Genomic DNA, 15,643 nt, shown 5'->3' with positions numbered 1-15,643 from the left:
TATTGCTTGCGTATTTTTTATTTTCCTGCTTTGCTTTTTTGCCAACAAGTTCATCATATCACTAGGTTGACAGGACATAGGTAGGGCAGTGACCGGCTCCACCCTGCTTCACTAAAATTAATTACAAAAGCACATTTATTAAGCCTCTGAATTATTCTAAGCTCGCTACATCTGATTATTCTTTCTGAGGTCCTGTTAGATAAGTATTACTATTGCCATTATTTTATTTTATTTTGCTTTTTAGGACTTTACCCACAGCATATGGAAGTTCCCAGGCTAGGGGTCAAATTGGAGCTGCAGTACACCACAGCCACAGCAACGCAGGATCCAAGCCATGTCTGCGATCTACACCACAGCTCATGGCAACACCAGATCCCCAACCCACTGAGCGAGGCCAGGGATCGAACCCTCATCCTCATGGATCCTAATCGAGTTCATTAACTGCTGAGCCACAAAGGCAACTCCACTCTCATTTTATTGATGAGGAAACTAAGGTACAGGGATGTTAAATGACTTGCCCAACAGTTTCTAAAAACTACACCATGCATCTTTATACATCTGTAAAAAACAAACTCACATTATTTTATTTGTGAGGGTTACAGCCAATGACCTCTCCATGTCATCCCATATGGGTGTTCTAGGGATTGCTATGGCAGAAAGAGAATACACAATGCCACCAGAACATATCTTCCCCAAACATTATCACAATAATTTATCTGAGTGAAAACGTACTAACATTGCTCTGAAACAACAGTAGAGGATTGCTCCAAACTGTACAAATGGACAAAAGGACACAGGCACACACTCACACTGTGAGAGGTGAGCTTATATTTAGAGAGCTCTCTGAAGTGGGAGATACTAGCTTTCTTGGTAACAGGAGTGAGTAACTATGGAGTGCTTTTCTGTGAATGTCAGGGGAGGCAGAGATGATAAGGTTTGCAGGCTTGGCGCTCCTGTGCTGACCAGCCAAAGTGAACTGTGTGAGAGAGTCCTTGACCCTGGCTGGCGTCCATCCCTGGAACTGGAACAGTGGTGTTGCAGCTGGGATGGCCCCTGAACGAGGTGGGTCTCTGCTGCCATATGCCTCCTCTGGGCCTTTCCCCTGAAGCTTCTCTCACCTGCTTTGGGGGAGACGACCAACTCTTTCATGGACCTCCTGCCATGATGCTTTCACAGCCAATTAAAATTCTATTCCATTCCCAGCAAGGGAGCTGGCAGGCTTGGGTCTCCCCAGCAGGATGGACTGGCTGCAATTAATGTCTCTTCTGGAACCTGATTAGCTAAGAGGAAGCCAGGATACATATCCTACCCCCAAGGCCACCTTTAAATTAGGAAATGGAGGTTCCCCATCCTGTTGCCTCTATTCAGATTCATCAGTTAATGCAAATGTGCCAACCTTGTCTATTTCACTCTTGGTAGTGGAGCTGGATCAGAAAGCCAGAGATCATCTCTCAACTGCATAGTCTCAGGAGTAAAAGGAGGAGGAGACACCTTGATTTTCCTAGTTTCCAAATTTCAAATCACTGGAATGAATTGCAAGCCTCCTCTGCTAAGCACAGGGGATTCAACAGAAGTCATAAGCATAATGTTTAGTGTTATTATGTTGAAGCTTTGAATGTAGAAGATAATGCACAGGAATCACGCACTTAAGAAAAAAGAGAGAGTCCAAATGGTGGAAAAGGGGAAGGAAATGAATACATACGCAAAGTCTACCATGGGCAGATGTTTATGTGGAATCCCTCAGAAACTGCATGTTTACAAATGATGGAACTAAGGCTCAGAGAGGTTAAGAAAATTGTCCAAGGTCACAGAGCTGTGTGATTAACTGATTGTATGAATGGCCCTAGATCTTTATGCTTCCCTGCAGTCACTTTCTTTTGGTAATGCCTACTCACGCCAGCTCTGGAATAGGCACATGACTTGCTTTGGCCAGTGGGACACTAGTAAATTTGATGTAAGCAGAAGCTGAAAAAGTGCTTGTGCATCAGGGCTTGTCCTCTCTTTCCCCATCATGTGAGCAAGCCTGGGCAGTCCTCCTGGATGATAAGAAATATCTGAGCAGAGGTAGACCATCCCTCCTAGATCAGCCAGTCTCTAGCCAACTCTAAGATGCAAGAGTAAGCCCAGCCAAGACCAGCCAAACCAGATCAGCAGAACCACTCACCAAACTTACAGACTTGTGAACAATAATAAATTACTATATGCTAAGCCGTGAATTTGGGGGTCCATATGCAGGAGCAGAGTTAACAGCTCAGACTAACTAATACAGCTAGTAAGTGGTAGAGCCAGAAGTTGTTTGATCTTAAAGTGTGTGCATTGTCCATTTTTTCGTGAAAAGATAGGAGAAGGTTGAAATTATAGCAGGGAAAACACAGGTTAGATTATGATTTTTAAAAAATTTTTATTGAACTACTGATCTACAAACTTTGCCCAGAAACACAAGGGTGTTAGTGGGACCAGTGACATTCCCATATGTAGGAATCTCAAAGCAAAGTGGTGGGCAATTATGCAGGTACAGGGTCTTAAGTGTGGGACCCTTCAAACCCAGGAGACTTATCCTCATAGTCTGCCATCTCAGAGACTGGGCTATGCTGAGACTCTTGATAAGAATACCGAGTCACCCCTACAATATGCCAGGAAAAGCCCCCATGGATCCCCAGCTAAGATTCTGTTCAGTGCCCCCTGGTTCTCTTTCATGGCTGACACTCTCCCTCAAGACTGCCTCCGTTGCGATGCTGCAAATTCCTGACTTAGCCTCAGTCCTGTAGCCACCGTCCTACTCCTTCTCTACAGTGGAAAGAGAGGTAGAGAGGGACAGATGGGCTGCATTTCTGAGCCTTCCTTCTCAGGCCTGTTTGCAGGTGCACACGAGAAGTTGGAGAAAGGACAAGATCTTAAATATGAGCCAAGAGCAGCAGGTGCTGACACACTGTGAGAATGTGGATGGACCCTGGCATCATCTTTTTTCCAGAATGTGTTAAGAGCCTTAACAATCTCCGTGCCCTTTGAATTAGGAATTCTAGTCCAGGCCTGTCTTCTAAGGAAATAACCACAGAAGTGATCTATGAAATCATGGATCACCACAAGAGATTTTTTTCATGACACAGTGTGAATGAAAAAATACAAGTTAAAGACCGGCTGTAAATTATGCTGCTGATTTGGAGGAAATTATGTGTGCATGTGGGGGGAGGGGGTATGGTTATGAGGGCATTGGGGGTTTATTATAAATCTCTATATATACTTAAGATAAGCCTTTTCTCCCCCATGTCTTCTGGACATGTGGCACCTTGGCTGTCTTAGATGTAGCTGGGAAACTTAACATCAAAATCCTAAGAGACTAGTGAAGGTCTAGAAAAAAAAAAAGTGGCTGAAAAGATACATGACATGAGAATAGGATCTAAAAATATAGAGCTTTTCAGTGTGGATGGAGGACGGCTGAGAGGGAAGATGGATCAAGTTTTAAACAGTCATGAAGTATAAGTGGAGGGAGCGCATGGACTGGGCCGCCAAATCCCAGAAAGCAGTGGAAGATAAGCCTTGATTTCTTGCTTAGCCACCTTGTCACCTGAAAGGGGCTAAAGGCCAATAAAAGGAAGTAATGCTTAACATACCACCATGAACTAAGTGAAATGCCAGGCTGAAGAATCATGGTGAAAGCCCAGAATCTGGACAGGTCTGAGGAAGTGTGTCCTAGTGTATCTCTTGAGTTCTCAACACCAAGGCTGAGAGCCAGAGCCCCACCAAGGCCATGGACTAAAAGGAAACTGTGAGCTACAGTCCCCAGCTCTTGGAGGGAAATACTACTGGGGCATAGGTATCCCCCCCAATCTTTAAGCGTGGAGGCTTGGGCTGTTCAGTGAGTTCTGGCCTCATTCTGCATTGGTTTGCATGATATGGCTCTGAAAGGGAAAACTGGAAGCACTGATAAGCACAGGGGACCCTGGGGTCCCCCTCCCCAGTGTGAGCTCTGACCAGAGCACCCCAGCCAGCGGGGTTAGTACTCTGACAGGCAGACAGAGGCTGGGGGATGGAGAGAAGGGTCTCTGAAGACCACCCCCCTTCCAGCTCCCAAAGTAAGGAATAGAGAATCCTTTCCAACAAAAGTAAAATTGCCAAGATGACAGAAGCTACAACCACTTGGAGCAGCTTTAGCAGAACTTGGAGTCAACAGACCGGCGTCTATTCACACGCCATAGTAATTCCAATTCTCCTGAGCTGGCTTATTCCTGATGGGGGAACTGCAGCCAAGACTTCGGGAATAGCACGCCTCCTTGAGAGGTGTGAAAAGAACTGGGCTGAACTTTCAGCAGACGCTGGAATGGGTGTCACCCGGTGAGAGGCATCCACATTGCAGGGATGTGGGACAGACCCTCCGATGCTCTGAACCCAGAGAGCGAGGACTCTGGACTATTTTCCTATCTCAGTGATGGCCCACAGCACCTCTGACTAGTAAAGGACATTGCCTTCTCTGGGTTTACAGTTTTTCGGTCTAAACAGAGTACAGGAGTTCCCATTGTGGCTCAGTGGGTTATGAACCCAGCTAGTATTCATGAGGACACAGGTTCAATCTGTGGCCTTGCTCAGTGGGTTAAGGATCCAGCATTGGCATGAGCTGTGGTGTAGGTTGGAGACGTGGTTTGGATCCTGTGTTGCTGTGGCTGTGGTGTAGGCCAGCAGCTGTAGTTCTGATTCGACCCTGACCCTGGGAACTTTCATACACCATGGGTGCAGCCCCCAAAATAAATACACAAACAAACAAATAAATGGAGTGCAAATTGAATGAAGTTCATCATGAAAGAGAAATGCAACCCCCACAGAGAAAGAACTGAAAACATTTCAATGTTTATGACAGTCTCTTTAAAAAGCAGGCAGTGGAAATTATAGGGCAAAATTCTCCTTTTCCCTGTCATACCTCCCTTTCCTTGCTGAGCTCTTTGTTACATAGATCATGTTAGCTGCTCAGCCCTCCCTTCCCCTGCACTTCCAAGGGCACTGCAGAGCTCTCAGCTTGACCCCATGAGCACACGAGTTGATAGCCTAACCTGAAAGAGGAGTGGTGGCTGTAAACACTCAGAGCATAAGAGCCCTACTTTACCCCTGTCAGGAGGTAGAGACATATGCATGTGAGGGAGGAAGGCGTGGGGAGAGACTAGCCTTCAGAGACATGGAGGCATCAGGGTGGATAGAGGGATAGGTATCCTTTTTGTCCTCCCCTCTCCCTGCAATAACAGAGCAGTTTGGCAGCACCTGGAGACTCCTGGCCCTCATCACATCGTTACTACCTACCCTCGCTATCCAGGCTCCCAGGCAGCTGAAGGGATCACAGGCTTCAGAGAGATGAGTTTCATTTACAAGGTGGTGAGGTGAGGTGCTGGGTAAGACAACAAACTGCAGAGATGCCTGGTCCCCAGCACAGGAGGGCCGCATTCTCTGCCTCCCTCCTTGCTAGGGTGTGAAGAGATCTAGGAAGGGTAGATGGGCACATGAGTGACAACACACAAAGCTCTCAGCATGTGTCAGGCAGCGATCTACATAGTCCTCAGTGTGTACCATCTCATTTAATCCTCACAGGAGCCTGGAGAGGCAGGAAGCCACTTTGGTCTCACTTTACCTTTGAGCAAAATTGTCAACATCACACAGGTAATCAAATGGCAAAGCAAGGATCCAAACCAGCCAGCCTGGGTCCACTGGCCCCAGTAGGCAAGCGCTACTGCCTCATGCAGTAAATACTAAACACCGAGTATTTAGTATGATACTCAGTAAATGTGAACAGCAATCACAGAGAGGCAACCACAGCCAAAATGTGTGTAAAGCAGTACAGATGCAGGTGACGAGACTGGGGGCTCAGGGTGAGTAGGTAACCTGCACAGTGTCCCTCACCCAGTAAGTGGAAGAACCAGGATTTGAACGCAGCAGGTAACAACCTGCCTATAGGGTTTGGCACATAGTAAGTGCTCGGTAAGTTTTAGTTGTTGGTACTGATTTTCGTCTTTGCATACATAAGAGTCTCAGAGTGATCTAGGAGACAGAAGGTTTGCTGAAGAGTATCTGGTCCAGAGCTTCACAAATGAGTTCTAGCCAACCTTACTTCAAGAGGTGAAAATATCTATATAGAATCCAAAACTCTGGAGTTGGAAGTTCCTGTTGTGGCTCAGGGGATAATGAACTGGACTAGTATCCATGAGGATGAGGGTTCGATTCCTGGCCTTGCTCAGTGGGTTAAGGATCTTGTGTTGCCATGCTGTGGCATAGGATGGTGGCTGCAGCTCCAATTTGACCCCTAGCCTGGGAACTTCCATATGCTGCAGGCACAAACCTAAAAGGTAAAAACAAAACAAAACAAAAAAATCAAAAACAAAAACAAAACTCTGGAATATAGCCTGGAATTTAAATGCTTAACTAACCTTCCAATAGTATGAGTATGATAGTATGATGGAAGATAGTGTGTATCACTGGGTCACTATGCTGTACAGCAGAAATTGACACAACATTGCAAATCAACTATACTGTAAAAAAAATTTTTAAAGAGAAAAAAACCTTCCAAGTGATCCTACATATTGAAATTCTGAAAACCAAGGAATCAAGGCTTAGGTAACTTAAATCCCCGTCACCACCTAAATGGCAGCAGAGCTTGGAATGGCACCAGGAAAGACCCTACTGTTCTTTGTAAGAGTCAGTCATATAAAAGGTTCTAAGCACAGAGAGCCATGCGTCAGAACATCTGTATAGTGCATTCACACTTGTAACCTCTGCTGTATCCCCTGGATAATAGACTAATTACCGTGACAGAAAATTAATTTGTGTAGCATTTCACTGCATCCCCTTCAAATAACTTGAGGGTTTTGCATCACTGAAACGGGATCCTCTGCTCGTGCCCAAGGACTAAGAAAGGCTGACCCCAGGAGGTACTTGAGTGTTTACACTTTATCTTGCCATTGACTTGTGCCCTTGGCTCGGCCCAGCTTGTAGGAAAGAAGGAGAACCCGGTGACCTGGAAGTTCAGTCTGGTGGCCTGGAATCTTGGAAACAAGCCCAGCCCACTGCTGTATGCAAATAGCCCAATCCTAGCCAGCGAGGTTTACCAAAGTTCTGTTTTCCTACTGAGGCCAAGGGCTGAGGGCAGATCAGCCTTTAATTTTAGCTTTTTGCTAACAATGGTGAGGATATGATAAGTTGTACAGGAAGACACATGGACAGTACGTGGCTCATTTAGGTCACTGGAAATACAGATAGGATGATGAATATCCTCATAAAATAGGACCTTCTTCTGCCAGCCCTCTTGGAGCTTGGTTTGTTTATTATGCAGATCATGTTTGACTTTATGGAATTGGATGTTATTTAAATTCAATTATTGTGAGGTTAAGTTCTTCTTTCTAGTACCAGTTGAGTAAATTTAAAGGCAGTTAGAGGGAATAGGTACATTTGTCTTATACCAGTTAAATTATAGAGAGAAGAGCATTGCAGGAATAAAATAATTACAAGGAAAATAGAAAAACAGAGTTTGGAGGACTTGGTTTGGGTTTGCGTGTTTGTTTTCCATGTCACTTTTTGTATTCCCTTTTTTGAACTGATGAAGGCTCAAAAAATTTTCCATGAAGAGGAAGACAGATTTTAAGTGTGTGTGTGTGTGTGTGTGTGTGTGTGTGTGTGTGTGTGTGTTGTTTGTGAAAATACGCCGCTGGCATGAGAGAACTGGAAATAATTGTGTGGTTAATTGAATTTAGTGTAGATAACTAGAGCTCATTAAAGCCTTAAATCTTTTTTTTTTTTTTTTTTTTACTTAGTAATAGAGTTCTTTTTTTTTTTTTTTTAAATCAAATTATCTTGCAACAGTTCCCTATTTCCTTCTGCCAGTGTTGATACACTTAGTCTTCTGAAGCCAGGGTTCGGCCTTGGTGCCATTGAGAGGGGATGAGAGAAGCTTGGCCCTGGCCTGGCTGGGAAGGGATGCATATAAAAGTCTCTGCCTCTTAATTTTGATTTAACAGATGTCTCTGCTCCACCAAGGGTGAGGGTCTGAGGAGGGAGGGAGAGGGGAGTTAAACCATCCTGTCCCCAGCCACCACCCCGCCCCCACATCAATTAACCACCACATCAATGAATATGCAATGAACACTGCCTGGAATTGAGTTCAGAGGAGAGAGGCAAAGGGGAATGAGGCTTCTGCCTTCACTTTTACATGTTAATAGGGGTCCACCTCTCTTCTTAGGGCTGGAAAGGTAAGGATCTGATGAACAAGTCTGCTGGGGGTAGGAGAAGAGATGGAAGGCAGGGACACTGGAGTGGGCTGAGATGCTAGGGGTGTAGGCAGCCTGATGGACAGAACTGGTTTCAGAGCCTTACTCTCCTTTCTCTTGAGCAAGTAACCACCTCTCTGAGTGGATAGCTTCATAGGTAAAGCAGAAGAAATAATTATTAGCCTCATTCGGGATAGTAGATGGTATTAGGTCCATAAAAGTATTTTGTTAGCATGGTGAGATGTTTGTAACATTAGGATTATCAATAAGAAGGGAATGTTTTTTCAAAGGAAGAAGGAATTAAAGAAGGAAGGAAGGAATTGTGGAAGGAAGGAAGGGAATTGATCAATGTTTGGAGTAGATGAGAAGGTGGCCTTAGAGACAAGGACATCTGCCATGACCCCATCATAACCATTTCCATATTAGCCAGCATTTACAGACACCTTATTGTGTGCCAGGTAGGGTGCTAGATATTTTGTTACTGCCTTCCTCTCCCAGCTTCACAGATGAGCCATTTTATTTTAATAGAAAGGACCCTCCATGGTGCCAGCAATCCTACTTTATTTCTCTAGTTCATAACTCTTAACTCTCCCAGATGACTATTTTATGCCCATTTTCAGACCTCCAATACCTCCTCCACAACTTCACTTTTGGTCCATGGTTTTTCTTCATCTAGAAAATGGAAGAAATTGAAAGAAAACCTGCCAAATGCATGGTTAACTCTTGGTTCTCATTCAGCGGACCGATCAGCAGCATTTGACAGGGCTGATCGCTCCCTCTTTCTTGAGGCACTTTGTCTTCTCTTTGGATTTTGGAACTTCACATTCTCTTCTCAGCCCACTGACCCCCCCCCCCCACTGACCTCGGGCTCTTCTTGTTCTTTCCCATCTCCTAAGCTCCAGGAAGCAGCCCTGTGCCCTCCCTCTTCTCACTGGCACTCACTATTAGGCTCATGGTTCTAAACACCATCCATATGCCAGTGACTCTCAAGTTCATTTCTTGAGCATGGACCTCTCCCTTGAACTCCAGACTAATAGGTATTGTAGTCTCTATTTGATGTCTCCACTTGGATAATTAAGAGGCATCTCAAAACTGACACAGACACAAAGGAGCTCCCAATCTCCAGTCCCTCCCTCAGTCTTTCCCATGTCAATTGAAGGCAACTCTCCAGCCTTCTCCGTGGCTCAGCTTCTCATCATCTTTGACTTTCTTCCTCTCATTCACCACCCCCAATCTATCAGCAAGTCTTAATATCTGTATCTTCAAAAACATGTACCACTTCTCAGAGTTTCCACTGTTACCCTGCTGGTCCGCCATCATCGCTTCCCTGGGTTATTCCAACAGCCTCCTGACTACCTACTTGACCTTTACTTCCTTCTAGTCTATTTTCAATACAGCAGCCAGAAGGATCCTATTGAAGTCAGATCATGTCATTCTCTTCTGCTCAAAACACCCTCATGATTTCCCATCGCATTCACAACAAATACCAAGTCCTTAAAACAGACCAGAAGCCTTGTCTGGTTTGTCCCCCCACCCCATTCTTGATCTCAATCATGTATCTGACCTCATCTCCTACTTCCATTCCCCCATTCACTCTACCTCAGAACACTGGCCTCTTCGGTGTCCCTAGAACATGCTGGGCATGCTTCTGCCTCAGGGCCTTTGCATGTGATGTTCCCTCTACTTGGAATGCTCAGGCCCCAGGTACCTGAATGGCTTGTTCCCTCATCTTTCTGTGGTCTTCCCTTAAAGGTCCCCATTTTGGAATTTCAACCAGCCCTCTCCCTGGTATTCCATTTCCTGTTCCCTGCTTATTTTTCTCCATAGCACAGAACAGCATCTTTGGTACTTATAGTTTTCTTTGTTTATCTTTTGTAAACATCTGTTTCTCTTGAAATTTGGTAGTTTTGGTTCACTGTTGTGACACCCCTGTCATCTAGAACAGAACTTGGAACATACTATATGTATATTTGATGAATAAAGGAATGATTTAATGAGGCACAGAGAAGTTAAGCAACTTGCCCAGAGTCACATAGATTGTAAGAGCCTGGACAAATTCGAGTCTGGGATTGGAGCCTAAGCTCTTAACCACCACATTAGTCTCAATAAAGGGAAATGTCCCTAAACTCCACCCCAAGGCTGGTGTGTGTATTGTCTCCTTTGTCCTCAACTCCCAGAGCTGCAAACAGCAGGGCTGGGTCTGTCTCTGCCTCACTAGACTATTTTTTTTTTCCTTTCTGCTCAGTGGCAAGGATGCCTGGTGCCTGTATGGGTGGAAGGGAAGTCTTTAGCTTACCTGCCACCATCATGGCAACCAGGTAAACTAAGGATTCCAGAAGTGAGTCCTTTCAGATTGAGAGGGGAGGAAAACTGAAGAAATAAACAGAAAGAAATCTGTGAATGGAGATAAGCCTGGAGTCCTGAGCCCACAGCTTGCTGTGTCATTGGCAGCAAAGAGAATCCATCCTATTCTCTTCCCCCCGCACCAGCTCCGCCACAGCCAATGGCTGTGGATTACCTTGTCCTGCCTCTAGCATGACCCCACTTAACCTATCCTAGTGGCCTTCTGTGCATCCTTGCCAGGGAAAGAGCTCCCCTGAACACTCTCAGTGACCCCAGGGTGACAGAGAGGACAGTCCTGGGACAGAAGTTGGGAGACTTGCGTTCTGACCCTTCATCCACCTCATCAGGGTGGACTCTCTTATGAATTTCTTTAATCTCAACCCCTGCCTAGGCTCAGCTGATGCTTTACTTAAGGCATGGCTCCCCTCCTTACCTATTTGATCATGGCAGCATAGAATAGAGTTGGAGTAGAAAAACTATGACATAAAAGTCCTTACAGAAAGGTGAGTTAGAATTGTAATATTTTCACAAGAGACCTTACTTGGGCCAGGCTCCATGCCATTCTTATAGCCACTCTTTGAGGAGGTAAGAGTTACCTGCAATGGAAAGATGACGAAACAGAGCCTCAGAGAGGTTGAGAGACTTACCCAAGTTTGCACAGCCAGTAAACACTGAAGAGGCATTTAAACCTGAGAGTTGGTCTCTAAAACTCATGCTCGTCACCCCTCCCTTACACTGTGTTCCATGCAGGCTAAGGGATTAGAGAAGATCTGATTTTTCTTGCCTTAGTTATTCCCAGGGAGGGAATCTGGATGCCAAAGCTCTGAGCAGATCATGGAGGAAGTATCTGGTACCCTTTGCATTTAATGAGCCCCTTTGATCTGCGGAGTTTGCTGAGTGCTGCAGACAAGATCGTAATAATCCTCCAGCCCAATGGAGCCTCAGAAGATGGGCAGCGTGGCCAAGAAATGCACCTTTATTGTGCAACTAAGACATGCCCAGTTCTACAGGGCATGCAGGAGCATACCAAATCCTGGAGGAGACCACTGAAGAATGATTAAGGGCCAGGCCATGGGTGATGATATGGGGAAAGAAGACAGGTCTGTAGCTGGCAGTTGTGGGAGACTTGGTGGGGGCCTGGGTCTGGAACAGGGAGAGACAGAGAAGACACCCAGGGGTACAGGTGCAGGAGGAACAGCAGGGACCAGGGTGCAGAGGGGGGTGGCATGGTAAGAAGCTCAGAATCTGAGGTCATAAAGACCTGGTTTTACATTCTGGCTATGCTGCTGGCTGGCTGAGTGACCCTGTGTTGGTCATTTAAACTTTCTCTTTGATGAGCCTCTCTGTTATGTTGAGAGATGTTTACCATCTCAGTTGCCATGTTCCACCAATTTTCCTTTTTTTTTTTTTTTTTTGGCTGCCCCAGGGAATAAGGAGCTCCCAGGCTAGGGGTCAGATCCGAGCCACAGCTTCAAACTATGCCACAGCTGCAGCAACACTGGATCCCTAACCCACAGTGCCAAGCTGGGGATTGAACTTGAATCCCAGCCCTCCCAAGACCCTGTCAATCCCATTGTGTCACAGTGGGAGCTCCTCATTTTAGCTTTTAATAGAGTTTACTGCAAAACACACCTTCCTTTAGTCTAATATGAATCCATGTGGTTGTGGGCTCATTTCCGTTTTTCTTGCTCTTAAAGAAGAACAGGTTGACCAGTCAAAGATGGTATAGGGTCTAGGGTAAGTTCTCTTAGAAGCTTTAAACACACAAAAAAGATTGTGGCCCTCCTTCTCAATGTACATAAAATACTACACTTATGTGAATGCCAAGGTTAAATCCTCTATTGCTACTTTCATGAAAGATAAACTTTCCTGTTTTTTTATGGCTGAGTAGTACTCCATTGTACAGGTGCACCACGTCTTCTTATTCCATTTATCTGTCAATGGACATTTACGTTGTTTCCATTCTTGGCTATTGCGCATAGTGCTGCAATGAACATAGAGGTGCGTGTATCTTTTCGAATTATAGTTTTGTCCAGATATATGCCCAGGAGTGGGATTGCTGGATCATGTGGTAATTCTATATTTAGTTTTCTGAGGACCCTCCGTACTGTTTTCCAAGGGGTAGACAGAGGGAGTGGGATGGATGGGGAATTTGTGGTTGGTAGATGAAAACTATTACATTTAGAATGGATAAGCAGGAGTTCCCACTGTGATGCAGTGGAAAAGAATCCAACTAGTATCCATGAAGTTTGATCCCTGGCTTTGCTCAGTGGGTTAAGGACCCGGCGTTGCCGTGAGCATGTAGGTGGAAGATGTGGCTCAGATCCCACATTGCTCTGGCTGTGACATAGGCCAGCAGCTGCAGCTCTGATTCCACCCCTAGCCTGGAAACTTCCATATGTCACAGGTGCGGCCCTAAAAAGCAAGAAAAAAAAAAAAAGAATGGATAAGCAATGAGGTACTACTGTATAGCAAAGGGAACTATAGCCAATCACTTAGAATAGAACAAGATGGAAGATAGTCTGAGAAAAAGAATATATATATATATATATATATATGACTGCATCATTTTGCTGTACAGCAGAAATTGAAGGAACATTGTAAACCAACTATCCTTTAATAAAAATAAAAAATTTTTTTAAAAAGTTAAAATTTCCTAACTGCTTCGGTGTCCTTGTTTTCTAGCATTTGTGGCACCCAAAGCAAGTCCCTATTCTGGCTTTTGGCTTGTTCGGTGCCAAGGGAAAGTGTAGGAGATGAGGGTCTCCAGGGGAAACTGCACACCTTTGGCATCTTGACCCGTAGCCAGGCGCTGGGACAAGGCCAGTTCACACTCCCTCCTTCTCCAGGTAACTAGGTGGAGAATAGGGGGTCCCAGTGAGCCCTGATGCGCCTACCTCCAGATCCACAGTCTTGTTACCAGCGCTGCCCTGTCTCATGGCTGCCATTCGGAAAGCAAGAACAGCCTTTGCTGTTGCTTGGCGCTGTTGCCAAGGACCGGAAGTAATGTCTCTTACCTGACTGGCAATTTGACATGGCTGCTTAACAACCCGATTAATCAAACCCAGCTCATCCTGTTAGAATTAATGAGGCTCGGAAATGCTGCAATGAATAATGAGGGGTTTTGCCCCTCCCTAAGCACCTCTCCCCACTGTTCCCCTCCTATTTCTTTCTCAGAACCACACAGCAGCTACTCAACACCAAGGGTCCATAGGCCTTGACAGGTATGCTGAGTGCATGGCAAGGTGGGCATCTCTTGTCTCTTCCACTCCTCTCCCTCAATCCATTGCTGCTCCCCTGGAGCCAGACGCTGGCCACGTCCTAGAGGAGCAAAACCTCCTATTCATCAAACTGATATGTATGCATCTCACCCTCAAAGTTGGACGGAGTGTCCAATAGTTTCAGGCGCTGTACTAGAAGCTACGGATGTAAAGATGGATATAAGATGTATATTGTAGTTGTGAGGGATCCCAGAGATACACGGGAAAGTGCCTTAACAGGGAGTACTGGAAGACCCCAGGCCTTCAATCGCAGTGAAGGGGGCCTGTGGATACTAGAGGAGAAGAGTGGGGAAGCTGGGAGGATTTTATGAGGATAAGGCACGCTCAGTGTTTCTGCTACGGGGTTCATTCATTGTACATATGGAGTGCTGTGCACTAAGTGAGGTGCTGGGGTCCCAAGGTCAGAAAGATGGACATGGTTCCCATTATTATGGAGTGGACAGTCTCATCCCAAATCCTTAGGGCAGTGAAGGAAATCTGAGTAGATGCTTAATCTGTTTTTCACTTACTTAAGCACAAAGGTTGTTGAGGGTCTGCTGGGCGTGGGCTAGGCACTGGGGGAATGGGGTGTAGAGATGAACAACCCCTCACCCCTGCCTTCCAGGGCTCCTCTGAGGGCTAGACAGGCACATACAGAGCTCCCCATAGACTGTGCTGAGTGCTCTAACAGGAATGTATATGCCCAAGGAGCTCAGCACAAGGTACTCAGAGATCAAAGCAAGCTTTGATCAAAGCTCAAAGCTCAACTTGTAGAAATCAGAATGACTCCCTGTAGGAGGTGGCTTTGGAACCAATATGAAGACAGAAAAGCAGTTTGACAGGTATACCAGGTGCAAAGGGACACTCTAGACCTCTTCCAGGCCAAGGAATAGTCTGAGTGATAGGAGCTGAAATGGCAGGGAAAGATGATTTCATGTATCTTGGGAGAAAATGGCTGATTCTAAGGTCTATGGACAAAAGCACGATTCAATATGCAAATGAAGACAGGTCAGGAGCTCCTGTGCTTGCTTATTCAACATAGTGAAATTCCCAGACTCCTAGGGACATGGCTTAAGTGGCCAGATCCGAAACCCACCAGTGTGGGGTTCAGAGAACGGGGCTGTGCATGGCAACTCCCAGGTGCTTTGGTAGGAGTGGGGAGGAAGGCATTTTTCCAAAACAGATGAGTTGGGGGAAGGAGGGCCTGGGAAGTAAGGAAGGCGGGAGCCATGGGATAGGTCAGAAAGGAGGTGGGTGGGCCCCACTGCTGATCTCTAAGAAGGTAAATGAAGGAGTGGGGCAGTCAGGAGTCAGCAAGCAGAAGGGACAGACCCTGAGCTATGAGGTGAAAGAGAATAGACAAGAGAGGGGATAGATGTAGGGGAGGCAATTTGGGGCCACAGCGTCAGGCTGGGCAGGAAGCAGGCACAGGCTTGAGTCATGGTCATGTGATGCGTGGTCACAGAGTCCTCTAGAAACTGAGCTCAACTCTGTGGTCCACTCAAAAGGGGCTTCGAATCCAGCCACCATCTTTGCCTCCCTGCTTGGAGGCCTACCTAGGACTGGGCTTCCCATCCACTTCCAGCCAGGTTGAAGGGACAGGCCCAGAGGACCCCAGGCCTTCAGGGAGGGCATCTGCCCAACCTCCTAGGCTCCCAGATCCAAGCCTGCCTGTTGTCTTCATCACTCTGGGACCTAAAGCACAGAGGGGACCTGGGTCTCTACGGGCTGTCCTTCAAAAGAGGGCAAAGCCTCAGGACCAGAGTTCCAAACTCAGGCAAAGTGATCCTCGCAATATTAAAA

At 46.0% G+C, this 15,643-nt stretch overlaps 1 protein-coding gene across 5 annotated transcripts in view; it reads left to right on the top strand.

Annotated features, from left to right (window-relative positions):
* The window catches only part of MARCHF4 (membrane associated ring-CH-type finger 4), a 107,260-nt gene that overhangs the window by 66,929 nt on the left and 24,688 nt on the right, over nt 1-15,643 (top strand). The window lies entirely within an intron of this gene.

Source organism: Sus scrofa, chromosome 15 (genome assembly GCF_054392235.1).
Source record: "Sus scrofa isolate SSC_HxYL_T2T_F1_AM1 chromosome 15, Sscrofa_HxYL_maternal_Yorkshire_Landrace_v2.0, whole genome shotgun sequence".
NCBI lineage: Eukaryota > Metazoa > Chordata > Mammalia > Artiodactyla > Suidae > Sus > Sus scrofa.
This window is presented reverse-complemented; position numbering and strand designations above follow the sequence as displayed.